At 43.4% G+C, this 27,577-nt stretch overlaps 1 protein-coding gene and 1 long non-coding RNA gene across 16 annotated transcripts in view; one reads left to right on the plus strand and one right to left on the minus strand.

The window, feature by feature from the left end:
* The window catches only part of COBL (cordon-bleu WH2 repeat protein), a 281,679-nt gene that overhangs the window by 1,881 nt on the left and 252,221 nt on the right, over nucleotides 1–27,577 (plus strand). Inside the window, exons 1-3 of one of the 15 annotated variants that reach the window (XM_070497028.1) lie at nucleotides 25,394–25,474; nucleotides 27,024–27,065; nucleotides 27,380–27,457. The exons of 11 other annotated variants lie outside the window; for them this stretch is intronic. The gene's annotated coding sequence lies outside the window, so the exon portion shown is untranslated. Of the gene's footprint in view, nucleotides 1–25,332; nucleotides 25,475–27,023; nucleotides 27,066–27,379; nucleotides 27,458–27,577 lie in introns of those variants that run through there. 3 more of the 15 variants (XM_070497076.1, XM_070497150.1, XM_070497113.1) reach the window with 3 other exon arrangements.
* LOC139042044 (uncharacterized) lies at nucleotides 816–20,054 on the minus strand. Its single transcript, XR_011498249.1, has 3 exons — nucleotides 19,402–20,054; nucleotides 14,625–14,742; nucleotides 816–3,773 (listed from the first exon to the last, which is right to left on the minus strand). It is a non-coding gene; the product is annotated as an uncharacterized lncRNA (long non-coding RNA).

The raw sequence follows: 27,577 nt of genomic DNA on the forward strand, positions 1-27,577 counted from the left end.
TGTTAAAAAAAACTTTTTTTTTTGCAGTGCGCTTAGTGGTGGTTATGTAATTCCCTTTGAACAAATAAATCCCCCCAAAAGAAAATATATGTGGGCAATCCCTTTTCATGGTAATGGGCATCCCAAAATGACGTAGGGAACCGTGTAACAGAATTACCCTCAAATCTGTCGCTTTCGTAGCCCATTTAATGAGCCTATTTAAGGAGACTCAATCGTTTCGTCACTATCACTTTATAAATAAATATGAAGTAGAGAACATTTAAGAGGCCAGCAAAACTGTATCCAAAAAGTATTTGTAAAATCCTTTAAAGAAATCCGATTATTGAAGCAGTGACTCCGGCGCCTGGGCGCCCTGTGCCTGCAGCCTGGTACTGCAGGAGCAGGAGGCAGGGCCGGCGCTGGCGCTTCACGGTGCCGAGGGGGCTCCGGTGGGCCTTCACGTGTGAGTCCCAGAGGGAAGCTAAGCGTTTTTACTATGGATATGACAAAACATGAAATTGTTATGCCCGATGCATTTGGTTATTTCCCCACACTCACATTCAGAGCGTCTAACTGCTTGTTTGAACATCTTTGTCCAAGAAATGTAGACGTGTTGTTTTTAACTTCTCTTATTCCCAATTATTTTATTATTTGTCATTTGTTTTAGTATCTTTAGTGAAGGGACATTAAGAAAATTTCAATGTGCTTATATTTTCCAGAGAAGAATTACGTGTTTAATAATGAGCTGTTGTACGTTAAAATGAGAGGAAAGGAATAGTCTTGGGTTTTTTGAAAATTTTGTATAATTTAGATATATTGCTTGCCTACCAGAAAGAATAGATATGGATGTGGAATTTCTGGCTTTCGTGCCTTATTGATGGCAATCAGTTTCTGTTGGTTCTTTGCTGAAATTACCATTCTCTCTTCTCTGATCTGCTCCTCTGTTACATGAGGAGGAGGCAGTGCTTGCCACGTGCTCCAGGGGAACTGGATTTCTTTCTGATACTGCAATAGCTGGTTATCAAATCAGACTTTCAGGGAGCCGTCATTTTTCCACATGACAGCAAACAACTGATGTGATGAATTTGTTGTTTTGTTGTTGTTGAAGGAACCCACCACTTGTTCTCTTCTTGTGTAGAGACGGGCTGGCGGGGAACAATGAATTAAGGGGGTTTCAGGTTATAAAATGAGCTCTCCGACATCCCTTGTTGAGGATGACTGAAGGACCAGAGAGGCTAGTGAATGGGAATCCACTGATGGTGTGTCTACCAAATTATTAATAGAGTGTTATCACTTATCTTTGTTGAGAACACAAGTGTACGTTTTTAGTTGGATTGAAATTGTATGCTTTCGTTAGTAATTTCAGTAAAACAGTGACTTATGACTAACTGAGCTCTCTGGGAGAAGTATTCTTTTAGGAAGGAAGACGTGCAAAAACCAAGTCAGACTTGGTGTGGCTTTTGAGGAATTTTAAAGGTCAGTTGAAGTGCAATAATTGACAGAATATTCTAGAATACAAATAAAGGCAAATTGACTTTTGGTGCAGTTTTAAAATATATTTAAGTCCATTTAAGGTAAACTTTAAATTTATCTGTTTACTTTTAGTTTGTCAGTTTGAATATTTGTGAGACGTGTCCTGGTAGTCCATTGTTATGGAACACAGGGTTAAATTTCCCATTGGACCCTACATGAAAAAGAGATAGAATGTTTGGGGTTTGGCAGGATCCTGGTTAATTTTTTTTTATATGGAGGAAACACATTTCTGTAGAATAGGCTAGTCTCCAGTGACATGAAATGTCAAAACAGCTGGTGCCTTTGATCAGTGACCACATTCAGGCACTATGCTTGTGTAAAAATCAGTGGACGTTTGCTAATCAATTTCATCAAAATGTGAGCTTCATGTAGACATAGCTGGCATTCATTTCTCTGCATAAATTTGTATTTATTAACCAAGTTATTGGAATGAGAAATATTTTTAAAAAATTATTTGAAGTGGGTAACTTGAGCTACACTAGTCCTGTCAACACTCAACATAATATTAAGTGTAGGAGGCCTGATGTTGACAGTAAACATGGCCCGCCACGATGGCACTTCCTGTTTCCACTCTCATGAGCATACAAATATTAATGAAATATTAATAAGTATATACCATAATAACAAGTTCAAGTTTCTAGGCCTTTTCTTTCTTTTAAAAGTTTTTAAGCTTGTGGCTAAGGTATTAGAGAATGTGTTTAGATTCTTTAAAATGATAGCTTATATAATTGTTTGTTACATTAAACTTTTCCCATTTAATTTGAGCTATATTTTTAAAAGGTGTTACTTCTAAGCTGTTCTTTGTGTTGGCAAATCATTTAAGAATGTAAAAGTTAGTTATTCTTAGATGTAAAGTGAGATTTTATACTTTTGTAATTATAATTTTTCTTAATAAATTGGAGGAGTTGGACATTTCCCTGTCACAAAATCAAATAGTCTTAGTCTATTTTAAATATTTTACAGTGGTTGTGTAAGGATGATGAAACTAAAGTATGATTAAATTTGGTATAAAGATATGTGTACAACATGGGGTCTCTCCTGCCTCCAGAAACTGCAGTCTGCAGCCCCTCCTCTGTTCTTCTCTGTAGGACCTTCCCCAGGCCCAGGCCAAGCTGATTATTACTGGGTAGGCTCAGGCAGAGTGACAGCCCCCATATACATGCAGGCCTGGGTTCAGTGCCCTCTTTAATTTTGGACCTGGGAAGTGAAGTCATAATTTGTGTGCACCGAAGAGTGGTTCCATAATCATTAAGAAAACAATGATTGTAGGTTCTGTCTACACACCATAATAAGCAGTTTAGCTTTCTCTGCCTTTTGTGCTTTGTTATTAGATTTTTGGTTAAATTTCATTTTGCAGTTGATCAGAACATTTAAATAGTGAGTAGACGTACTTGATATCAAAAGAGTGTTTAGATCCAGGATGTGCAAATTTAAAATATAGGAACACTTAGTTCTGATTTAGACTTGAACTAAGTAAAAACATTTGGTAGAGAGTTGATGTATTTATTATGTGCTATTTCCCTACATCTGTTCATTTTCTCCCCGTCCACATTTAATCATGGCGTCTATGGATTTTATGTGTTGGTTAATTTTAGTTATGCGTTTTCTCAGTTACTTTGTACTATAACAGAACATGGATTTGATATTTTGTGACCCACTGAAAGCTTAAATGTCTTCATCTTTGTACTTTTTCTCTACTTAAAATATTTAATATTGATTTATATTGTTGATATATTGATCATATGCCTTTTTTATTCTTTTATGATTTTCATTTATTTAAGTGAATTTAAATTTTAGCCCCTCCCTCCCTCACATGTTGTATTTTGCTTTTTCACTTGCACCTTGTCACTCCAGTGTTTAGTGTCCAGGGCCACATGCTGGCTTTCAGCACCTGACTCGATGGCAGCATTATGCTGTATCACTTTTCCTTCATGTTTCCATGAGTCTTTATTTTTCAGTTGTCTCTTCCTGTAGGTATATTGCATTTTTTTCTCATGTGTACTTTATGTGGTTTCATTGCTTTTGACAAAGCTAATGATGGTAATTATTTCAGGACCTAATGGCATTTATTCTAGACTACATTCTGCTGTTTTCTCTGGTGAGACAAAATGATAGTGGGCCTCCAACAATATCTGTGTTTCTTAACGTCTGTCTCAGGGACAGTCCCCATGCTTCTGAGCAATCTGGTGAGCTGTTGCTTGCTGGATCATGTCTCTTACAGGTCAAGTCCAAATAGAATAAATTCTACAGCCAGAACATTTCTATTGAAAAAAGGAAAAAAAGAAAAAGCCTTTCAAGCAACTGTTAAAATGTATTATATTTTGCCACATTTCATTAGACAGATTCCCAGTCCGCAAATGCTTTTGCACAAATGCTTTTGTACATCTAACCCCCATGTCCACCAAACCAAGTAATGCCATTTTTTTCTTTCTTTTTTTTTTGAGGAAGATTAGCCCTGAGCTAACTGCTGCCAAACCTCCTCTTTTCACTGAGGAAGACTGGCCCTGAGCTAACATCCATGCCCATCTTCCTCCACTTTATATGTGGGCCACCTATCACAGCATGACGTGCACCCGGGATCCGAATGGGCGAACCCCAGGCCGCTGAAGCGGAACGTGCACACTTAACTGCTGCACCACCTGGCCGGCCCCCAAGTAATGCCATTTTAAGAGATGTTGATTGCTTTAGATAAATCATTGAAGTCTTTATCCCTTTTTTTAAAAAAATAATAGAAATGCCCAAAGATGAGCCAGATAAATCAGGAGTCCTGGTTCATCCATCTCCCTCCTTCCTTCTCACATGGTTGTCCAAGAACCCAGATGAGGACCCCTTGTCTTAGGGCTGCTTTCCCCTCCCTCCAGACAGCAGGCTGTCCCGTCTCCATGGACACCCGTGGATGCACTCACATCGCCCTGGGCACAGAGGAGAGGGCAGTGGCTTCCTGGGCCTAGCAGAGTATCTTTCCCTAATCCAGAATGCCTTCTGCTTGGGCCTTAATCCTATCTGACTCTCTCCTATCGACGGCAGGCTTAATGGAAAGAACACTGGCTCAGGAATAAGAAGACTTGAGTCCAGTGTCAGTTGTGCAAGATTCCTTTTTCCCTTCTGGTCCAAGTCTGCAGGCTGTCCCTGTGTGGCTCCTGCCTGTTTCCCAGCCCAGCACTGTCTGACAAAACTTTCAGTGAGGAAGAAAATGTTCTGTATCTGTGTCTAATACAGAAGCTACTGAGCACTTGAAATGTGGCTACTGCAAGTGAGGAGCAGAATTTTTCACTTTCTTTAATTTTTGTTAATTTGAATGTAAATAGCTTCACATGGCCAGTAGTGTCCAGGTGGACCACGCAGCTCCAGCCTCTCCTATGTCACTATCTGTTTGTCCTTTCTGAACCAGACGGCCCCTGTTTGCTCATACATTCTCCCTTGGCCTCTGGGCTTCTCTTCTTGCGCAGAATGGCTCCTGCTTATCTTCTAGCTGCGGCCTCATCGGGGCCTTCAACGCCCCTCGTCTGGGCTCGGAAGGGTGAGCTTGGAAGTCTCTCTCTCCTGCACTGCTGAGTCCCTTGTTGCAAACCCTTGGATGGGATTAGGATTTTCTGTTTACTTGTCTCTGACCTGATAAATTCTGAGCTCCTTGGAGGTAGGGATGTTACTCTTGAGTTTTTGTGGCACAGCATGTGACTCCCAGGGGGAACTCAGTAATGAGCTCTGCTTCCGTTGTGTCGGTGGAGGTATTGGATGAGATGATCTCAAGACTCACACGAGCTCCAAAATTCTATGATTCGAAGTGTTCCCAGAAATTCTAAATCCTTCCTTTGAAAAAATTGACTTTTTTCCTAAACTGCTGCTTAATCTTGTTTCTGCCAGGCTATATGACAACAGACAGATCACTTGTCACTAAAATATTTCAGACTGATATGCTCTGTCTCGGCTTGCCAGTTGTGCAGTCCTGCTCTTTGCAGACCTGGAAGGTGTTAGATATCTTATTTTGAGGAACATAAAGTGACTGTGTTAGACAACCCAAAGTGATAGTGGCTTAAAGAGGAGATAATTTTCTCTCTCTGTTACATAAAAGTCTGCGTCAGTAGTCCAGAGCTGGTTGAGGTGTGCTATGCTCTGAGTGTTTGTGTCCCCCCCACAATTAATATGTTGAAATCCTAACCCCCAAGGTGATGGTATTAGGACGTGGGCCCTTTGGAGGTGGTTGGGTCATGAGGGTGCAGCCCTCATGAGTGGGATTAAGTGCTCTTATAAAAGAGACCCTAGAGAGCTCTGTAGTCCCTTCTGCCACGTGAGGACACAGCAAGCAGTCTGCAAGCAGATGAGGGTCCTCACCCGACCTTGCTGACACCCGATCCTCGCCTCCCAGCCTCCAGAACTGTGAGAAATAAATATCTGTTGTTTCTAAGCCATCCAGTCGGTGTTATTTTGTTATAGCAGCGTGAATGGACTGAGACAAGGTGCCAAATCCGGGGGGACCTGCTTCTTTCTGTCTTGTCAATCTGCCCTGGCCAGTGTGTGGCCTCCATCTGCTCCAGCCTGGCTTGAGGAGGGGGAGACAGAAGGGGGACTTACCCTTTACTTTTAGGGTCTGACCCACAAGTTGCACATGTCTTTTCACTTGCATTAATTGACCCCAATCTTTTTTTAATTGTGGTAAAATATACACAACATAACATTTACCATTTTAATCAATTTTAAGTGTACAGTTCAGTGACATATTCACATAAGCATATTCACATTGTTGTACAATCATCACCACTGTCCATCTCCAGAATTCTTTTAATCTTCCCAAACTGAAACTCTGCTCACATTAAACTCCCCATTCCCCCTTCCAGCTAGCCTCTGGCATCCACCCTCCTCCTTTCTGTCTCTATGACTTTGACTCCTCTAGAGACCTCAGATAAGTGGAATCATATAGTATCTGCCTTTTTGTGACTGGCTTAATTCACTTAGCATAATATCCGCAAGATTCACGCATGTTGTAGCACGTGTCAGAATTTCCTTCCTTTTTAAGGCCGGATGATGCTCCATATTGTGTATTTACTACATTTTGTTTATGGATTTACTCCTTGGTGGCCATGTGGGTTGCCTCCACCTTTTGGCTGTCTGAACAATGCTGCTGTGAACATGCGTGTGCAGATATCTGGCCCTGCCTGTGCTGCTTTCGGATATGTTCCCAGAAGTGGGACTGATGGATCATTGGTAGTTATGTGTTTAACTTTTTAAACTCCATACTATTTTCCCCAAAGGCTGTACCATTTTACATTCCCACGCACTGTTCACAAGGGCTCCAGTTTCTCTTCGTTCTTGCCTTTGGCCCAATCTTGATCACTGGGCCATTAAAAGTTTTGGAGGAAGAGGGAACAGGAAGCAGGGCTTCCAGCAGTGTTTGCTGATGTGGTCATACCTCTAACTCTATGGGGTCTGGGAGGAGCTTTGGCATTCGAGGGCAGGCTGGGTAGGTGACCTCGCTCCTCTTCCTTCCTGCAGGATCCTAGAGACCCCTGGTTTCTTCTGAATGGGTTCCCCTGGCAGTTCCTTGGCTTCTGCTGGAAAACACATGCTCAGTTTGCTCTGTGCATCACTCACAGAAACTGGTGCAGGCTCTGTAGTGTGGCAGTGGTTGACTTGATGCAGGGCCGGGTTGGCAGCTGGCGTCTCTGGACGGCAGTCTCCTGGCATCCTGAGCACAGAGAAGGTGGAGATGTCTCTACCCGGCTCCCTTCCAGGAGAGCTCGGATGCACAGGGCTGGCATGGACTGGGTGGCCCTTTTGGTCTGCACCAGATCAGAGCACCAACATTTTTTTTTTTGTGAGGAAGATTGGCCCTGAGCTAACATCTGTTGCCAACCTTCCTCTTTTCACTTGAGGAGGATTGTTGCTGAGCTAACATCTGTGTCATCTTCCTCTATTTTGTATGTGGGACACTGCCACAGCATGGCTTGATGGGCAGTGTGTAGGTCTGCACCTGGAATCTGAACCTGCAAACCCTGGGCCACCGAAGTGGAGTGCACAAACTTATCCACTACACCACTGGGCTGGCCCCACCAAAGTTTTTACTTTTTATGATGTCTCTGTTCCTATCATGCATGCCATACCCACTTTTGCTTGTTCAGAATGGGCTACAGCCTGGAAAGGTAGAGAGAAAAGAGAATTTCAGAGCTTGGGCCCTCAGCGTGGCCGCTGTGGGGAAATCAGGGCTTCCATCTCACTGCCGGCCTGGGGAGTTGAGCAGGTTGGAGAGAAAGCTGGCCTGAGATGACAAGAAGTGCCTGCAGGCGTTTGTCACAGCCACAGTCTGTGCTCTGCGTGGCCTTAGGAGTCAGACTAGGGAAGAATAGAAATACTGGATATATCGACTCTACAATTATGTGTAAATAGCTTGAAAAATTACACACTTAGGTAGCAAACCGAAGTTAGGAAACTTGATGGGAAAACAGGCTGTGAGTGTGTGAGAACGTGTGAGTGAAGGGGTGTGTGTGGTGTGTGTGTGTGTGTACCTATGTGGGGGGGGAAGTGAAGTCTGACTTCCGGCACTTGGCAAAGCATCAGATTCCCACATCAGATTCTGGCGGTCTTTTCAGACCCAGTGTTTTGGGAGTTGAATTTAAAAATAGTTTGGGTGGGAGTGATAATACAGCAGGAGCATATACTTTTGTTCATGTGGCTAATTTTTGAAACAAATATAATTTTGTTGGCTGGAGCCCTATTACTTAAGATCAAAATCCAGTAATGTTCAATAAACAAACCATTGGGTTGGAAAGAGACTGATCTACTGTGGCCAGAATCTAGACATTTGCCGCCCAGAAAGTAGCTGCTTGCCGAGCTTCCCCACGTGTCTGCCCACCCGCCCTCTGTCTTGCTGACTATAATTGTCATGTAGAATTGGTTTTGAGTAGAACTGAAAACTTTCTCCCTTCTACTCTGCATCTAAACCCCTTCCTACAGCGTCGTGATTACCAGCGTCCTGACAATGTCACATGCAGGAAGAGTGAAATGTAGACTCTTATGGGAGCCAGCAGGGTCACCCAATTAGGTTTAAAAGGTGTCCACTGGGTCACGAAGTCTGAGTGTTTCTCCTGCCGTTGCCGCTCTAAACCACTCCCCTCTGTCGCTGCTCACATGATTGGTTTGGTTCTAATGCAGTGATCCAAACTTGAAGGATGTGTCCTGAATGAAGTTAGTGTGTGAATTCTACAACATTCAGGAAAGTTAGGGAAGCTGGTTTGGAACTAGATTAACTTAAATTGAAATAGACTTCAATTTGGAATAGTTCCTTATTATCCATCAATTTTTTTTAATTACTGCAATGTTTCACACTTTTGGAATGATGAATTTTTGGTTATAAATTTTTCTAAAAGGAGGAAAGAAAAATGTTCTTCACAAGGGCTTGCCTTATTTCAGCGTTTTAGTCATCTGTGATAGTGATATTTTCCAGCTGTCAGGATCGTCTTTGCCTGCCCTGTGCTGGGAGGCGGACCCCCCCTTGGCCCGCCAAAGTTAGCAGCAGTAACCATTTCTCCAGTTTGGAGATGAGATTGTCACATGACTCTGAAGTCTCGAGTTCAGTGTTCTGCTCCTCATCCTGTGGTCATGCCACCACACGAAATAGAAGCCTGGGACACAGTTTCCAAAGGCATGTTAGCTGAATCCACTCTCTGGCTTCCGCAGGGCGGCAGGTGGTCCTGAATGGCTGTTTCTGAACTGCCTGCGTTTCTCAATGGCGTTTTTCTGAAGAAACAGTCATTGTATCCATGTGGCTTCTTCCTCGTATGGGAGAGTCGTGATGTTACCCATTTGATCTAAAGTGTTAGTGCATTTCTAGATTCCTAATGCATTCTGGATTCCTGAGACTCTTAGGTGCAATTGTACTTTTTGAAAGAGATACGTGGATGTGACGGGCCAGGACCAAGCCCAGCTGTTGTGGAGCACAGTTAATGTGTCTGTGACTTAATATGAAGCATCGAATGCAGCCTTCTTGTCTTCCCCAGCAAGATGTTCTGCCTTGATCGTGGCTTATTAATTAATAAACATTTCAAAGGCTCCCCTTTGTCCTGGATGTTGACTCAGCTTGCTGCATCTTGTGCCCATAGATTTAATGAGAGCACAGAGCTCTGCTTTGCACAATAAATGAGCTTCTTTCCAAGTAGAAACTGCACAGACCCAAACTCACAAACTTGCTAGTTGTTTCTCTTGTGGGTAACTTTGGCCAGACCTTGGGCCCATGAGCCGGGTGACTATGTAACTACTTCCCCCGTGAGGGGGTGGTCTCTTTGGACAGGGGGCTTCAAGGGCTAATGTCCTCCATCTCTGACCCCCCAGCAGGGAGGAGCTGAGAAGAAGGAGAGAGCCCCAGGGTGGCCCTTAGGTTCTGGCATTGCTTGTCCTCATCTGCATAGCTAACACCAAGGAACCTTGAAGGTGGAAAAGACGGCCTTAGTCATCAAGTAGAACTTACTAAGTGCCCAGCTGGCACCCGGTTGGGGGCTTTTTAGCATCGTGAAAGTTCCGTGCACACATGTGCTTAACTTACCGAAGATCTGTGCAAGTGAAGCGTCCCTCAATCTATTTTCTTCTTCTTTTTTAAAAAACTTGTTTTTAGTCACTCTCACAAAAATTCTTTCTCTCTGCTGATGATGTTTTACTTAACCTGGGTGGAATCCTCTCCTCCTGTCAGTTATAACTGATGGTTACAAATGACCCAGCAAAGTTGGAAGAATGTAGCTTTTGTCTCGTTAGTTGGTGGTCTGTGCAAAGCCTGGCTCTTTAGACAGGGATCTGAATGGCAACCCCAGAGGAAAATTGTATGTTTGAAATGTTTTCTTGCTGTTTACTTCTTGTTTTCTGAGTTTAAAATTATACAGTATGCTTATGTCACGGTTAGGCTTTAACTGAGGAGGTTAACGAGAAGTAATGGATGACTCGTTTTGAAACTGGGCTGGCTGTAATAATATACTCCTGTGCATGCTAGGGGTACACACTTCACTTTCATAACATTTTTACTTAGATTGGTGGTGTTTTTATGATGCCAAAGTTTTGTTGGCATTAAAACGTGTTTTTGTTTATTTTATACATGCAAAAGTGACATATCATTGGGAAAAAAAGATTTTCCACCAGGTTTCACTTGTGTCCCTTTGTCTCTTGTCCGAGTGAAGTAGAGACCACCGCTTGCTTGGCATGAGGGGCCCGGCACTGGAGGCCTGTGGTGTTTTGCATGAGGGACACGAGCAGTTTGCAGCCATCTGGTCACTTCTATGGTGAGGGCATCGATATAAAGAACACTGGGTGGGAAGACAAGGCCTTCAAGTCCCTCTCTGCCGCTTGAAGCTGTGTGACCTCCTCATCCCTCAGTCCCCTCAGGATTGAGATGGAGATGCTTCTGACAGCCTGTGACTGGAGTGTGGTCTCCTGACTGTTGGACCAGTGATGGGTTTTAGAGGAGGACTTCGCCCTGAACCTTGGCTGTGTCCAGCTTCACTGCATGATATTCTCTACCCATTAAAGAGAATATAAAGTAAATGTCTGAGTTCAGTGTTGGATGCAGTGTGCGATCTGTCACATATGTTCTGTCAGCCGCTCTGCAGACTACTCACAGCAAAATAATATCATAATTTCTTTAAAACATATATTTGGAGATTAGATAAAATACTGAGCAAGTCTTCAGATCCACTGGAAAAGTGTCAGGAAGGGAATGCCGCTCCAAACAGAACAGCTCAGGGCACATTTACACATCCCTCGTTGAGCTGGGTCGGTAGACAACCTAAATTTTGCTAAGTCTGTGTTTGTCACACATCAGATCTAAGAGGTTATTCAATCCTCCACCCCAAGTACATTCATTTGATAGAAATAAGGACTCAGTATCTGTTGCTTTGACAAACTTCCTCTTAAAATGACTGCATTTTTTGCTGAAGGAAAAAGTGATAATTAAGAGGCTGAACCTGCCTGGCCCTGCTGCTCCTTCAGCCCTGGAGGGGTGGGCTACTGCCCCCACCTCCCACCTCTGTGTCCTCACTGTGTACACCAAAGTACATGCGCACAGGGACCTTGTTAGTTTTGGATGATGGACTTTGCAGTCCACGATTGACCACGTCTCATTTCTCCAGATTTTATAAAAGGGCATAAACCACTTCTACATCTCTGTTCTCTGCAAGTGAATGTAAGAGCGTAAACCTGAAATTATGGCCTGTTGTGTTAACTTTGTAATGAGGCTTGGGAAAACATCAATTTATTACTGTATTTTAAAACATTCTAATTTGTAAAGTATAAGTTTTTATTGCAGTGATGGAAACAATAGCTTATTCTAAGAATACAGTCTGTGAGTGGTGTATCGTTGTCGTAGTTGCAGCATTACATTGGGAAAATTGAGCCAATGATTTAGCACATGCCAGAAAATGAGTCACCAAGATTGCCTGGTGGGGTGGCTGGGTGGCTAAGATATCTGCGACGCTCTCTGATAACCACGCTTTCTGCCCTGTATCATATCTTCTTTTAAAACAGTAGCAGTGGTTCATGGTCAGGGAGTGACAGTGAACTCAGGTTGAGTTCCTATACCTTGAAAGCACTATTATCACCAGAATTGTGACTCTTCAGAAAAAAAGAATGCTCTTCTTCTCACTTTACTTTAGCAGTAGAGAGTCATTTCTTATCAAAGTTAACTGCTGGAAATGATGGCATCGTTGCTTTATTTATGCGGCTCCTCCACATTTATTATGCTGGGGGGTGAGGCCAGATCTTGGCACTTGTTAGCCAGGCAGACAGTCCACAATTATTTCGTAAGCACCTTCTAGCACAGGGATAAGAATTCAGAGAGGGGACCAAGTGAAGCCAAGACATTGGAGATCAGTTAAAACCAACCAAAAGGAAGGGCTTCTGGCCCTGACTGTGGAGCAGTGGCATCTCTCTGAAGCTAGGAGATGAGGAAAAGCTGGTCAGATCTTGAGAAGGGGTCGAAAATTGGATAAACTGTGTCTAGCTGGAGAGGCAGTGAGCACCACAGCGGGGAACTGCCAGGAATGGAAGTGTGAGGACAGAGGGAAGCCCAAGGCCCGTTCCCACCCCTGTGGACTGACTGACAAGCCGAACAGGCCTTCAGTGGGCTGAAGGGGGAGACTGAGGAATGCACATGTTTAGACACCTGAATCGGAGGCTTGGGACCCCACTGCCGGCATCTGGAGGGCCAGCCTGGGCATTTGGATTTTATCTTGAAAAACTAGGGGATCAGTCAGAGGTTTATGAGCAAAAGAGCACCATCCTCATGGGTAAAGTTTGGTCTCAGGAGATTGCACTGAGGCCAGGATATGAGAGAAGCCAGAGAGGAAAGGAGAGAGTCCAGGAACCAGCTGGAACAGTCAGTGTGGCAGTAGCCTGGGCCCAAGGAGCATGGCTTAACCTTGCCTCCAGCAGTGTAAGTGGAAAGGGAGGGACGGTGTTGGAGATACCAGGTGCATGACCCTGGGAGTCGAATCAGGAGGAGGCCAGGCTCCAAACCCGGAAAACTGGGAGAGGTCAGTGTCCTTAACAGATGGGACGGTGGGAGGTGGGTGGAAGGGAGCGGGGAGTTTGGAAGAAAATCATTTACTTATTCATTGCATCAAGTGTTAATATTGAATGTGAAGAGTCAAACAGAACTCTGTCCCCCAGATGCTTAAACCCAGTAGAGGGGAGTGGACGATGAGCATGATTGGCAAGCAAGGCCAGGGAGGCTCAGAGGAGGGGGGAAGGGCTCCGGGTCAGGGCAGGAGAGGAGGAGAGAGCCTCATGGAGAGGAAAGAGCAAGGGACAGTGCTGTGAGGAGAACAGCACGTGAGGATACGGGTGGTGTGGGCTGGATCTCCTGTCACGTGCCCACTGCCCACGGAGCACCACCAACCAGTGTTGCTGGGTGTTTACCAGGCACTGTTTAAAAAGCTTGTGTGTGTCACCTCATTTAATCCTTACCACAGCCCAGGAAGTGGGTGCTATTATTTCTCCCATTTTTAAATGAGGATCCTGGGACACAAAGAGGTTAAACAGCACCCAGATCTGAACCCAGAGTCACGTGGCCCAGCACAGCTCTTAACCCTGTTATGTACTCATCAAATATTTGTGGAAAAGTCACTTCGGGCCCTGAAGAAAGTTCTAGGTCTAAGAGTAAGGAGCGGGGAGGGGCTGGGGAGGGTTTTCTAGGACATGTGAGCAGCTGGAGCAGAGTCAGGTCCTTCAGAGAACGTAGGCATCATGGGAGGAAAGTGAGCATTCGCTAGGGGTTCGGGTGGAGCTCGGGGTCCTCTATGGGTTGGGCTCCTGGTTTATTACTTGAGTTCATTTCCAGTGCTTACCATGAGAAGGTGATTACCTATTTTATCCATGACAGTGAGCCTCAGCCAGCATTTCCACATAGCACAACTGGCGGTAACAGGACGTGGGGACTCAGGCCGAGGCCTGCCAAATGCATACTGTCTCACTCACTGTGGGACATGCTCAGTACCAAGTGTTGGGGGACCCTGGCCAGGTGCAATAGCCCTCAATGCTTTAATAACAGCAATTTTGAGTCTGAAATCTAAAGCATGTATTAACACATAATAATTAAGTAAGAAAGAAGCAAAGCCAGTGACTAGGTTTTGAGGGTCAGAGATGCAGGGCCTGTGTTTGCAGTCTGGAGGCCAGTGCTGCTCAAAGTGTGGCCCATGGACCTGTCTGCAATGAGATAAGTATGTAGTTGAGAGCGGGCATCTGGAAGCATTTATAGAAGTTTAATGCTGTGATGTCCAGTGAAATCCGTGACAGTCAGAGAAGTGGCCTGATTGAACGGTGTGTAGACAGCTTTGGTCTTGTGGAACTGGTGTGGAAGCACCTGTGGACTGAGTACCCTCTGTGCATTATGTCATTTGTCCTCCTCGGTAGACGTGTACCTAGGTACCATTATTGTCACCATTTTGAGGATGAGGACGTGGAATCCCAGAGAGGTTGACCAACTTGCTCAGGGCTATAGACCCTACACCTGCAGCCAGGAAGCAATGTGAAGGCCCCTCCCTGTGCACCATTTCAATTGTTAATAAGTTCTATCATTCTCTGAGCCAGACTACCAGCCTCCTGCTGTCCCCACCCCACTTGTCACCCCATCAGAGCTGTACCTCCTTAGGATACTCCAGCCGGGTCCGAGAAGTTCCAGGCAGGCTGCTGGTCAGTCCCCACTGGAACCTGGCCCATGTGCTGGGGTGATTAATCTTGCAGCTTGTTTGAAACCTGTGACTTTAGAAAGAGAGAGAAACAGGAGAAGATAAGCAAAATATGGATTTCTGTAGTCTCCATTGATTTATCTTCTTTTCTGTTCCACGTCAGTCTTGAAGCTGGGGATTTGCAAAAAGTTCTTTGGAATACAATAGTTTCTTACCAGCCAACTCTGCACCTCCCAGGCAGCCAGGCAGTGGGATATAGCTGCAGGGGGCATTTGCCAGCAGCCTCACTAAAGCCCACAGTGTTTTCATAATGCCCAGTGTCCTGAGAGGGGTGCCTGTGTGCATGTGCAGATGCGTGTATATGGGCCGTGGAGGCTCTCTCTGCTCATCTTTGGTGAGGGTGTGCTGTGAAGCCTGTCTGGCCTCAGAGCAGGGAAGGAAGGCACTGGGGGCCTGCCAGCAACACCTACTCCTTGGCTTTTCTGGCCTAGACCATTGCAACTTAGGGAGCAAGGTTCAAGTGGTGCTTCCTTTACTCCACAAGCGCATGTTGTGGAAGGAGAGTCTGGCCAGAGAGTGTTACGGGTAGCGGAGAGGAGAGAAGAGCTGAGATGTGGGAAAGGAGTTACCACTGAATGAGTGCTGTCCTGGGGCAAGTGGATTTGTTCCCAGAGCCTGTGTCTCTTCTGTACTCAACTCAAGCAAGGCTGCTCAAGTCTAGCTAACAATTTTAAATATACAAGATCTTGCCTGCTGTGGAGAGGTGGTCCATCAGTGTTGGGGGTAGCAGTCATTACTATCATCTAGTGAATTAGGCTAAGACTGCAGTATGTGAGATGATAGGGTCTATTTGACAGTAATTTACATGTATGGCTCATTTTGCAGCTTTCAAAGTACCTACATCTACATTTTGTGAGCCTGCAGGGCGGGCATTTCTTTCCCTACTTTCCAGATGGAGAATGGTCCCATGCATTAATTAAGAGTGATTAAGTGGCCTGCCTTGCTTGTGTTGCTCAAGCCCATGTGTGTAGGTGGTCAGAGCTCAGTAATGATGCAGGAGAGCTGCATAATTACCCTCAAGTATCAGGCAGCCTCAAAAAGCATGACCTGATCACAAAGCTGACCAGGTTGAAGAATGTAGGTGTAGTAATTATCCATTTCTACATGACAAATTACCCCAAAACTTAGCAGCTTCATGTTGGATGGCTTTACTGGATGGTTCTGACTCAGGCTCTCTCATGAGGTTGCAGTCATGCTTACAAAGTGGCTGGAAGGTGGCTCACTCGTTTTTGCTAACTTTTGGCAGGATGCCTCAGTTCTTGCCCTGTGGACCTCTCCACATACCTGTTTGAGTGTCCTCACAGCATGGCATCTGGCTTCCTGGTGAGCAAGGGATTCAAGAGGGAATAGAAGGAGGAAGTTGCAGTGCCCTTTCTGACCAAGCCTCAGAAGTCACACACTGTCACTTATATCAGGTTGCATTTATTAGAAGCAAGTCACCAAGTCCAGTCCACACTCAGGAGGAGGGGAATGAGGCTTCTCCTTTTGATGGGAATAGTGTAAAGCATGTGTGCCCATTTTGGAAACTACCAGAGGGCCATCTGAGCTTGACTGCCTTTTTTCCAGAGCACTTAGTTAAACCATTAGTGAAGGCACATGAAAAGCCTACATTGAGGGGCCTTTGAAGAGGAGATTTTTTGTGTGTGTGAGGAAGAGTGGCCCCGAGCTAACATCTGTTGCCAATCTTCCTCTTTTTGCTTGAGGAAGACTGTTGCTGAGCTAACATCTGTGGCAATCTTCCTTTATTTTGTATGTGGGATGCTGCCACAGCATGGCTTGATGAGCGCTGTGCAGGTCTGTGCGCAGGATCCAAACCTACGAACACTGGGCCACTGAAGCAGAGGGTGTGAACTTAACCACTACGCCACAGGGCCAGCCCCTGACGAGGAGATTTTATAACCAAATTCCACTGGAGGTGGCGCTGGTACAAACTTTTCTGATGGTGGGCTTGAAATGTGCCAAGGCTGCATGTGGCAGTTTTCTTTATACAAGTATGTGTTGTTGTTTATATAAAGATTCTTAAAATGATGAAAACTTAGTCTGTCATTGAAAAAAAAAACACAACAGATCTCAATTACCAAAAAGTGACCACGTCTCTTTGCAATAGTTCCAGCCTCTTGCCCTGGTGTAATTCCTAATAGCGCCCATTTCACTCACAAAATTGTCCTGTTTGGACTGTAAATGTTGTGATTGCTCAGCCTAGATACTGCCTCAGCAAACAGGAGGGGCCTCGTTCCGTCCTCATGGCTGTTAACCAGGAGTGTGCGTCAGAATCACCTGGGGGCTTTTGTGTTTTTTATATGTTATTGTTTGTAACTCTCCAATTAATATATTTACATCAAAATTCTTACTGCATAACACAGATATCTGGGTTCTTTGTCATGAACTTGTACAAGAACTAAGGTACATTTACAGTACTTTGGGGAAAAAAAATTCAGTTCTAGGATTAGTCATCCCTTTAAATCAACTACATGTGACCTTATTGTTATAGGATGGGGGTTAACAGACTGAGAATGTCAGATTTTCCTCTTTTTTTTAAATTGAGATATAATTGACATATAATGTATTCATTTTAGGTGCACAACATAGTGATTTGATGTATGAATATATTGTGAAATGGTAACCAGAATTAGTTAACATCCATCACCACACATATTTACAAAATTTTTTATTTGTGTTTTGTTTTTTGTTTTGAGGAAGATTAGCCCTGAGCTAACATCCGCTGCCAATCCTCCTCTTTTTGCTGAGGAAGACTGGCCCTAAGCTAACATTCATGCCCATCTTCCTCTACTTTATATGTGGGATGCCTGCCACAGCATGGCTTGCCAAGCGAACCCGGGGCCGCTGAAGTGGAACATGTGAACTTAACTGCTGCAACACCAGGCCGGCCCCACAAAATTTTTTTTTTCTTTTGAGGAAAACTTTTAATATAGTTTAAAATCAAAAAGTGTGATGTCTCCAGCCTTGTTCTTCTTTCTCGAGATTGCTTTGGCTATTTGGGTTCTTTTGTGAGTCCATATAAATTTTAGGATTGTTTGTTCTATTTCTGTGAAAAATGCCATTGGAATTTTAATAGGAATTTCGTTAAATCTGTTGATTGCTTTGGGTAGTATGGACAATTTAACAATATTAATTCTTTCACTCCGTGAGCACTGCTTTCCATTTACTTGTGTCTTCTTCCTGGGGGATTTTTGAATAAACACAGTCTCAGCTTCTCCCTGGGAAGTTCTGATACATCCAGGTGGGGTGAGACTCAGCAGGAGTGGTTTGAGTGAGCTCCCAGGTGATTCAGATGCCCAATCCCTGCTAAAGATTATCCATTCATCCACCCATCAAGGCCTTAAATGAATGTATGAATATAGATATTGTTCCAGCTCTCCAGGAGGCCAGTCTTGGACTGCTCTTTAGTCTGAAAGAACTGTCTACCTAAGGCACAATTGTTCTGTTACAAAAACTTCCTCCTCAGAGACCTCTCCGTGTACATTTTAATGCACTTCGCAAGATTTAACCAAGTTGCTTTGAAAAAAGATAGTCAAGCCCAGCTTGCAAGCAAGCACTCCTGCTATCCTTAGCACCTAGCTGAGAGTAATCAGCAACATCGAAATGGGTTTAAAGCCTTCTCAGGCATCCACCTCGAAACAAAACTGCTCTCTGAAAGACGTTGCAGGTCACTTATCTCGTTGTTCCCCTGCAGAAGTATTTATCTGAAAAGTAAATTGTTGATCAAAAGAGCCATGAAATACTTAACTTGTATAAAAGGATGCTTTGGTAAAAAAACAAAAACAAAAACAAAGAAAGAAAATAAAGCCAAGCTTAATTTTTTATTTTTGATTGCCCTCATTTAATCAGACATCTTCCAACATCTTAGAACAAACTGAATTAAAATCACATGTATGATCATCTCTGTGATAAGTTTTTGTCACATTTCTTTCCATATTGTAGTATTTAAAAATGAAATGACCCATTTTTACTGATGTAAGACCGTTTTAAAATTTATTCATTTTAATTGGCTCACGATTTTTAAGTAATTAATTAATTAAATTAATTAATTTAAAGCATTAATTAAAATGCATCCATGTGCTGGCATTTTGGGTGTGGATCATTTGTTCCTGACCTGATGGAGCCCACAATATAGAAGCCATTACGGCAGGTTAAGGCGAACGCTGTAACACGGATGTGTACAAAGTGCTAAAGGAACACCCAGAGAAGGAGGGGCAGCTAGTCCTGCTTGTAGGGTGGGGCTGAGATAAGTCAGGTTTATTTTTATGAAAGGCCTTCTCAGAAAATGGTTCTGCTGAAGCAGTTCTTAAATATAACACTCCTTCCCAGAGGCTCGCGGCAGCCCCAGAGGAGCTGTAAATACCGCACCAAGATTAGCTCACATAAATAGACACTTAGAGGTTTATTCAATGGGGATTTTTTTTTCTAATGCTTAAAAAGGAGAGGAAAGAGGTGTGGATAAGTGCAGACATCTGTGAGACTGTCAGGATCCGGCATTTTCAAAAAGGTTAACAAGAAAGTTGAGGAGATTCAGTTGTACCGCCAGTTCTCTGGCTTTGCTGGCAGTTATTGGACACACCATCTGTGTGGACCTGCAGAAAGCCAGCAACATGTCACAGCTAAGGAGGAATGTGGTCTGATGGACCCTGGGAGCGTGTCATATGCTGCCTACCTTGTCACAGGATGTCATGTTTGCTTTGCTGGGTGGGTCCCGACCTTGCCAAGAAGTCCCTGTCGATGATGGTGTGACAGGACAGGCCTGCGTCACTGACTGCATGTGAGGCCGGCCACTCACAGGATTAATTCCTTGCTTCCATTTAATTGGGCACTGTGTTTTTAAGAAAGAAGCAATTTTGATAACTTTGACTGAACAGGTGATACATATGAAACCACGATTATATATAGATTGAATGCACAGACCACGTGGAAGGACAATGTTCTCTCTATAGGGGACACAGAAGTATGCGTATATTCCTGTACTAGTAATATCAAGTATAGGAAAATATTTAACCTTTATTCAGACAAAGTTAGGACTAAAGTAGTTCTTGACTGATGAAGAACTTGACGTTACTATAGACGGAGGAACTGTAGTTGATATGACAAGAATGCTGTGCGTAACCTCAGGCCTTTAGCACAGAATGGGGTAAGCGTTCTTGTAGCCAGAGGTTCTGTTGGTTCTCAGTTATGAATTATTTCACTCATGCTGTTCTTCTTAGTATTTTGAAGATTAGTTTCTTTTTAAGGAATTTATTCTTTTTCCTCTGTGTGATTGAGAAGCTGTACTGAATTTTGTAACTACTAATTGAGGTATATTTATGTACAAAAACTGCACATGGTTAAAGCATAGGGCTTGATGGATTTCAATATATGCTTACATCTTGAAACCATCACCACAATCAAGGCACAGGGTTTTTCTCTCACTTTCAAAAGTTTTCTTGTGCCTCTTTGAAGCCCATCTCTCCCTCCATCTGTACCTGGGCAACCACTGATCCCCTTTCTGTCACTATAGGTTAGTTTGTATTTTCTAGAATCTTCTATGAGTGGAAATGTATAGTACATACTCTTTTTTGTCTAGTTCTTTCACTCAGCATTATGATTTTGATATTCATTTCTATTATGGTGTCTCTATAGTTCATTCCTTTTTGACAGGAGTGTTCCACTTATTAATTTATGACAATTTCTGTCTATTCATTCTCCCTTTGATGGACATTTGGGTTGTTTCTGGGTTTTGGCTGTTACAAATGACACTGCTACGGACAGTCTCATTTATAGTCTTTGTACGGGCATACACTCCCTTTCTCTTGGGTGAATGCCTAGGAGTGGAATGGCTGAGGCACATCGCAGGTGTATGTTTAACATTTAAGAAACAGCCTAGCTATTTCTGTGTGGCTGTACTGTTTTACATTTCACCAGCAGTGAAGGAGAATTACAGTTACTGGGTCAGTCTTTAATTTTTACCATTCTAGTGTGTGCAAAGTTCATCAAATTTTAAGTGTAAATTTCTTTTACTAAGGACATCGAATATGTTTGGTAGCTTACTTCTTCACTTCAGTAATTGTCTTAACTCAGGGGAATATGGAATCAGTCCAGCCAGGGATGGCAGCCTTCACTGAGAGGTGCCTTGTACGTTGAGCAAGTATGTGCCCAGGCCTGGGGTATGTGGGTGTCCCTGTGGTGTCCAGATCCTCTTTACTCGGGGCTTGCAGGGAGTGCAAATAGTTGGCCTTGAGCAGGCCACAGGACACTGGGAGTTTGGCCCAGTAATACTTGCTTAGCTTCTGATTCAACCTTTTTTTCTTTTTTTGCATTATCATCATTCAATTTTAAATAGTACTCATCCTAAAAAATAGAAAAAGACAACTTAGGAATAGATCACTTTCCTGGGGACTTCCCTAAATTCAGTAATAAACAGCCATTGATTTGAAAATTCAGTTAATTCCACTCAGTGGATTACTTCAAATGACAGAAACAGAATATTTTTCCTTTTAAAAAATATGGTGGAAATTTTCAAACATACAAAAAGTAGAGAACACTAACTTTTTTTGGGCTTCATTATTTTATGGGAAAAGCCCATCTGCTGTCCTTTCATTTGTGAATCCTTCCACATGCACGGCTAACTAACAAGGCTTACCTTCTCCTGGCCATCGTCGATCGCATTGTCCTGCCCAACAAAAGCAACAAAACTCCTTAATAGCATTTAATTCCCTCTCTCTCTTAAACTTCCCAGATTGTCTTCAGGGTAACTTTGTACAGTTGCAAAAGTGACTTTTGAGCTGAAACTACTGTCTAGGACACGGTAAGACAAAGAATTTGGTCTCAGTCATTTTCTTTCTAGCTCATCTCCCATTGGTTCTTGACACTACCAGAGTCTCCTCAGTTCCTTCCTGTCTCTTCTTGTCACTCCCACTCCTTCTTTGCTTGCCAGGGTCTCAGCCTCGCTCATGTTTTGTCTCTGGGTGCCTCAGCCTGTCATTCCCGGGTGTGTGCTGTGCACCCACATGTGCAAGTGTTTGATGGTGTATCCCATCCTGAGCCCTCTGCTGATGGTGGCTGGTGGGCAGCTGCTGTGCCCTGTAGGAGGGATGAGAGGGCAGGGTCATGATCCTGGGCAGTGCAGTGTGGTAATGCCAGGACAGAGACCAGCCCAGAGTGACAGGCCAGCACAAGCTCCAGGAAAGGCGTCTGCAGGAAGAGGGGGCACGGAGCTTGGACGGAAGGTCAGGGTGTCCAAATGGACAGAGGAGTGTGCATGACAGCCTAACGGGAGCCATCTTTGGGAAAGTGTAATTTACTATTTAGTATTATCATTTTACAACTTAATCTGCCCTAAGCTTAAAGACAGGGAGGAGGCTGAGGTTGTGTGGGAAGGAGTAGGAGGGATGGCAGGGTGTCCAGGGCTGTGATGGGTTACATAGGAGTTTTAGAAAAAACGACTCAACATCCTCTGCACCTTCGTCTCTGTATCTGTGTTATTTGGAGGTACACTAACTTCTGGGTTAAGATAAGATTGGGAAGGCCAAGCACAGAAGGTTCCATGACGCAGATACATTTTTCTCCAGCCTGAGTTTCTACATCTCAGGTTTCAGGTAAGCTCAGTTGGGAAGGAGCCCGGTGGTCCCCTGGCTTGGCTGTCTGCTTTACCTGTTGCTTAAGAACTTGAGTTCCCCAACAATTAACAATTGGATTTCAAAGTAAGATAAATGAGATGTGCTGGTGGCCCTTGGTGTCCTCTAGTAACTATAGCACATAATTGATACAACAGGCATGGAGACTGGCCCATTTTCTTGTGTCTCTGTGATAGTGTGTACACATTTGACTGTGTTTGCTCAAGTACAACTGTCAACCTTGCACAAGTGGTGCCTCTTCTATTCAACTTGAGCATGTGGGCAATCTGAGTTACCACTGCTCACATGGACATTTCCCTTCCCAACACTTCCTGTGGTAGCTCCGTCTGTCTTCCTGCCTGTATGCAGGAAGGTTAATAAAAACAGGAGCAGAAAACCAGGCCAGGGAACAGCAGAGGGAGGAGAGATGTTAGCCATCTAAGCAAGTCCACGTGCAGTGATGCGGCATCAGCTTTGTCTTTGTGTTTCTGACAAGCTGGGCAGAAAGAGGAACACTGGTTTCCATAGTTCTCGTCATTGAAAGTAGGACAAGTTCCAGTTCCTCAGAGAAGGCGTCATTTTTCCTGGCACTAAGAGGTAATTAATTACTTGCAGTGGTTTGTTCTGGTCACTGCTGCCCACCTACCTTCCATGGCTTGCTGAAATGTTCACTTCTAATTGACAGACGTTGTTAGCGCACCTACTATGTGCAGATTTTGATATTAGTGACTAGAGCAGAGTAGAAGGAGCTGGGCATGGAGCCAGACTACTGTGGGCATCACGCTCTGGGCAAGCGCTGGAGAGGTTGGGTCTGTGTGTCTGGGAGGACACCACGTGGGAAATGAATGGTCAGTTCTTCCACACAAGGGGATGGCAGGAGCAAGGCCCAGAGGTGCGCGAGTGCAGCCTGTGTCTGGGAAGATGAGAGAATTGGTTCTCCAAGAGGGGAAGCCAGTGGAGAGAACACGTGGCTGGAGCAGCATGTGAAGCACCTTCGTGCTGCTCATAGGAGCCTGTCTGTAGCCCTCGGAGGAGCCAGGAAAGCTCATCAGCTCTCTTTAGAAACTAGCTCTGGCACTGTGGGGAGGGCAAGGCCGGAGCCGGGAGAGTCAGGAAGCAGCTTTTAGGGCCCAGGTAGAGGAGGAGGAGGTTCAGAGCCCCTCAGGACAGGCGGTGGGAGGGAGTGGAAAGAGGAAGAATGTCAGACACGTGTGAGAGATAGAATTGATGGACTGGTGACTAGTTGCAAGTGCACAACGAGGCAGAAAAAGGTGATTTGGGGTTTTTAGCTGGAGTGATTTGGTCAACAATGACGATAACAACAGTTAACATTTGAAGGGCTCTTTGCAAATCCCTTTTGCTAGCGCTGAGATTCCGTTGTCCACAGAGTCCTGTGCAAACGGCAGGACACATCCTATTAGTCTATTTTACTTGCGGCCCAGCTAGATGCAGAGACTTATTCAACACAGCTGGAAGTGGCAGAAGCCAGCCTCAGGCCCAGTGTCTGACTGTGTGCCCTTGGGTGGTGGTGGGCAAAGCAAGATCTGGAATCTGGAGCCACTGTTTGGAATAAGGAGCAAAATAACAGCTTTCACTTGGGAGGAGGGTGTAATGAAGGGGCTGCAGAGGTGCGGTTGGCCTGGCATTCACAGACCTGGCCTTTGCACCCTGGCAGGGCAGCCAGGCTGTGGAACCGGCTTGGGAATTCACAAAGGCGGAGCAGGAATGCCCAGTGACATGTGAATCTCAGATAAAAAATGAATATACTTTAGTGTAAGCGTGTCCCAAATATTTACTGTTCATCTGAAGTTCACATGTCACTGGGCATTCTACATTTTTCTCTGTTATCTACCAGGATAAGGAAACCCAGGTTACAATCTATGAAACCAAACTGGATGTTTTCAGCTGTCACATGGTGCCACTGGTGACCACAGCCGAGAGTGAGAGAGTCCCCTGGGGAAGTGTGTGAAGTCAGTGTGGAGGAGCATGCCACCACCTGAGGGCTGGTCCTGAAGGCTCAGGCAGCAAGGACCGAGACAGAGGGAGGGAAGACTGGGGCCGATGGTGCAGGAACGGGCCCTAGGAGGGCTGGGAGCCACTATCATGAGGAGGGGCCATCTGTGGCTTCAGTCAGCACCGTGGGTTTAGGAGGGCAGGTAGTGAGAGGACAGTGGGTGGGTACTGATTTTCCTGAAGATGTCCAGTAGGAAAGGGGAGGAGAAAAAGAGGACAGAACAGTTTGCAAAATAACCAGAGGGTGGTCTTGGTCATTATTTGAGATGGAATAATAAGTTAAAAAGAAAAACAGCAATCATGAAAATACGTTGTTATCCATTGCTCGCTGAATTGTGATGTCCTCTGGACCCGATATGTGGTGGGCAAACCGGGAGGAGCTGCTCTTGTTACTGCAGACATTTCTCTGCTCTGTTGTTTACCTAGGCTCTGTATCTCCATGCCATTGTTATTCACAAGTGAAAACAAAAAGTTTTGACCTCTACTGACTATTTTATACTGTCCTTTATAAGGGTAAAACTGATTTGTTGTTGTATACAATTAGAGAAGATTGTCCAGGAACATCTGTCTTGAAGACTGGTGCTTGAATCCAGTTCCTATTTTCTCTTTGTATTTTCTAAATTTTATTTTTTAAATTAACGTGGAATCAAATTGCCTTCTTTGGTGTCCAGTTCTGTGAATTTTAACACACGTGTACATCCGTGCAATCACCACTGCAATCAGAATGCAGAGCAGTTCCATCACCCCCAAGACTCCCTGGCGCCATTCCTTATCAGTATCAGTTGCTCATTTATTTTTATTGCTGAGTGGTATTCCATTTTGTGGATCCACCCTAGTTGGTCTACCACTCCACCCCATTGAAAGACATCTGGGTTGTTTCCACTGTTTTGTGATTGTGTATTGAGCTGCAATAAACGTTCCTGTACAGGTGTTTGTGTGAACTTTAATTTTCATTTCTCCACAGTAAATAGCCGGGAGTGGGATTGCTGGGTCATGTGGTGTGTGTTTATGAGAAGCTGCCAAACTGTTTTCCAGAGTGACTGTACCATTTTGCATTGTGCTACAGAGTGACAGTACCACCAGCAACGTTCGAGACTTCCAGTTGCTTTGTATCCTCATCAGCGCTTGGTAATTTCAAGATTTTTTCTTTTAGCCATTCTTGTAGGTGTGTAGTGGTATTACATCATGGTTTTAACTTGCTTTCGGCTAATGATGATGAGCATTTTTCATGTGTTTATTTGCCATCCATATGTTTTCTTTGGTGAAACCTCTAAGTCCTTTCCTGTTTTTAAATTTAGATTGTTTGCTTATGTTGTATTTTGAAGGTTCTTTATATAATGTGGCTACAACTCCTTGGTCGTATATATGATATGCAAGTATTTTTCTCCTGGCCTGTAGCTTGTCTTTTTGTTCTTTTGACAGTGTTATGGAAGAGTGGAAGTTTTTAATTGTGAGGAAGCCCCCTTTTTTTTGTACTCCATGCTTTAGACGTGCTTTGGGTGTCATGTCTAAGTACTGTTGCCGAACCCCAGGCCATGAAGATTTTCTTCTATGTTTTTACTTTTCCATTTAGCTCTGTGATTCATTTTGAGTTAATGTTTGTGTGGGCTGTGAGATTTAGATCGAAGCTCTCCTTCTCCTCCTCTTGGCTACCATCTTCTTTTTCTTTGGGGTAGGATGTCTGGTTGTTCCAGCACCATTGTTGAAAAGATTGTCATTTTTCTATTTAATTGCCTTTATACTTTCCTCAAAAATCAGTTGACCCTATTTGTGTGGATCTATTTCTTGATTCTCTATTTGATTTATATCTGGTCCTTCACCAATACCATTGTTTTATAGTCTTTGTACATTTATATTTATATTGTTTTATAGTCTTGAATATTGTAGCTTTAAAGTTAGTCTTGAATATTGTGGCTTCATAGTTAGTCTTAAAATAGGATAGTGTGATTCCTCCAACTTCTTCTTTTTCAAAATTATTTTGGCCATTCTCATTTATTTCTATTTCCATATAAATTTCAGAATCAGTTTGTCTATATCTACAAAAACAAATCATGCTGGAAATTTGATTGAAATTTTGTTAAATCTTAAACCAATTTGAGTCTTCCATTCCATGAACATGATATATTTCTTCATTTACCTAGGTTTTCTTAAATTTCTCTCATCAGTGTTTTGTCATTTTCAGCATATAGATCCTATTCATGTTGGCTAAATTTATACCTAAATATTTTCCGTTTTTGGAGCTATCATAAATGGTGTTTTAAAATTTCAGTTTCCAGTTCATTGTTGTACAGAAATATAATTCGTGTGTTGACGTTATCTCTTGTGACCTTGCTAAACTCATTTATTAATTCTATAAAGTTTTTATTTTGGTTTTATTTGCAGATTCTTTGGGGTTGTCTGTGTATGCCTAGAAATTATTCTTTTATTCCCAATCTTTATGCTTTTCATTTCATTTTCTCTTCTTATTGCACAGTGTAGACTTCCAGTGTGAGGTTGAATAGGAGCAGTGAAAGGCTACATCCTTGCCTTGCTCCCCATCTCAGGGAGAAAGCATTCAGCCTTCTGCTATTTAGTGTGATACTGACTGGAGGTTTTTTGTAGATGAAGCTCCCTTCTATTGCTATTTTGCTGAGAGTTGTTCATGATGAATTAGTCCAAATGCTTTTCCTTGTTTCAGTTGATATGTTCATGTGGTTTCCCTTCTGGAAACGTCAGTGTGGTGAGTTACATATAATGATTTTCAAATATTAAAGCAGCTTTGCATGCCTGAAATAAAACCCACTTGGTTGTGGTATAATATTCTTTTTATATATTGCTGGATTCTGTTTGCTAATATTTTTGAGGATTTTTACGTCTGTATTCATGTGGGATATTGGTATGTAGTTTTCTTTTCTTGTGATATATTTGTCTGATTGTGGCATCAGGATAATATTGGCCTCATATAATGATTTGGGAAGTGGTCTCTGCTCTTTCATTTTCTGAAAAAGATTATGTATAATTGGTATAATTTATTTATTTTTTTTAAACGTGTAGTAGAATTTGCCAGCGAAACCATATGGACCTGAAGATTCCTTTTGCATAATGTTTTTAACTACAAATTCAAATTTTTAAGTAAGTATATTTGGGTTATCTATTTCATCTTCAGTGAGTTTTGGTAGTTGTGATTTTTGAGGAATTGTTCCATTTCATGTAAGTTGTTGAATTTATGTGCATAGATTTATGCAGAGTATT

Source organism: Equus asinus, chromosome 1, assembly GCF_041296235.1.
Source record: "Equus asinus isolate D_3611 breed Donkey chromosome 1, EquAss-T2T_v2, whole genome shotgun sequence".
NCBI classification, from domain to species: Eukaryota; Metazoa; Chordata; class Mammalia; order Perissodactyla; family Equidae; genus Equus; species Equus asinus.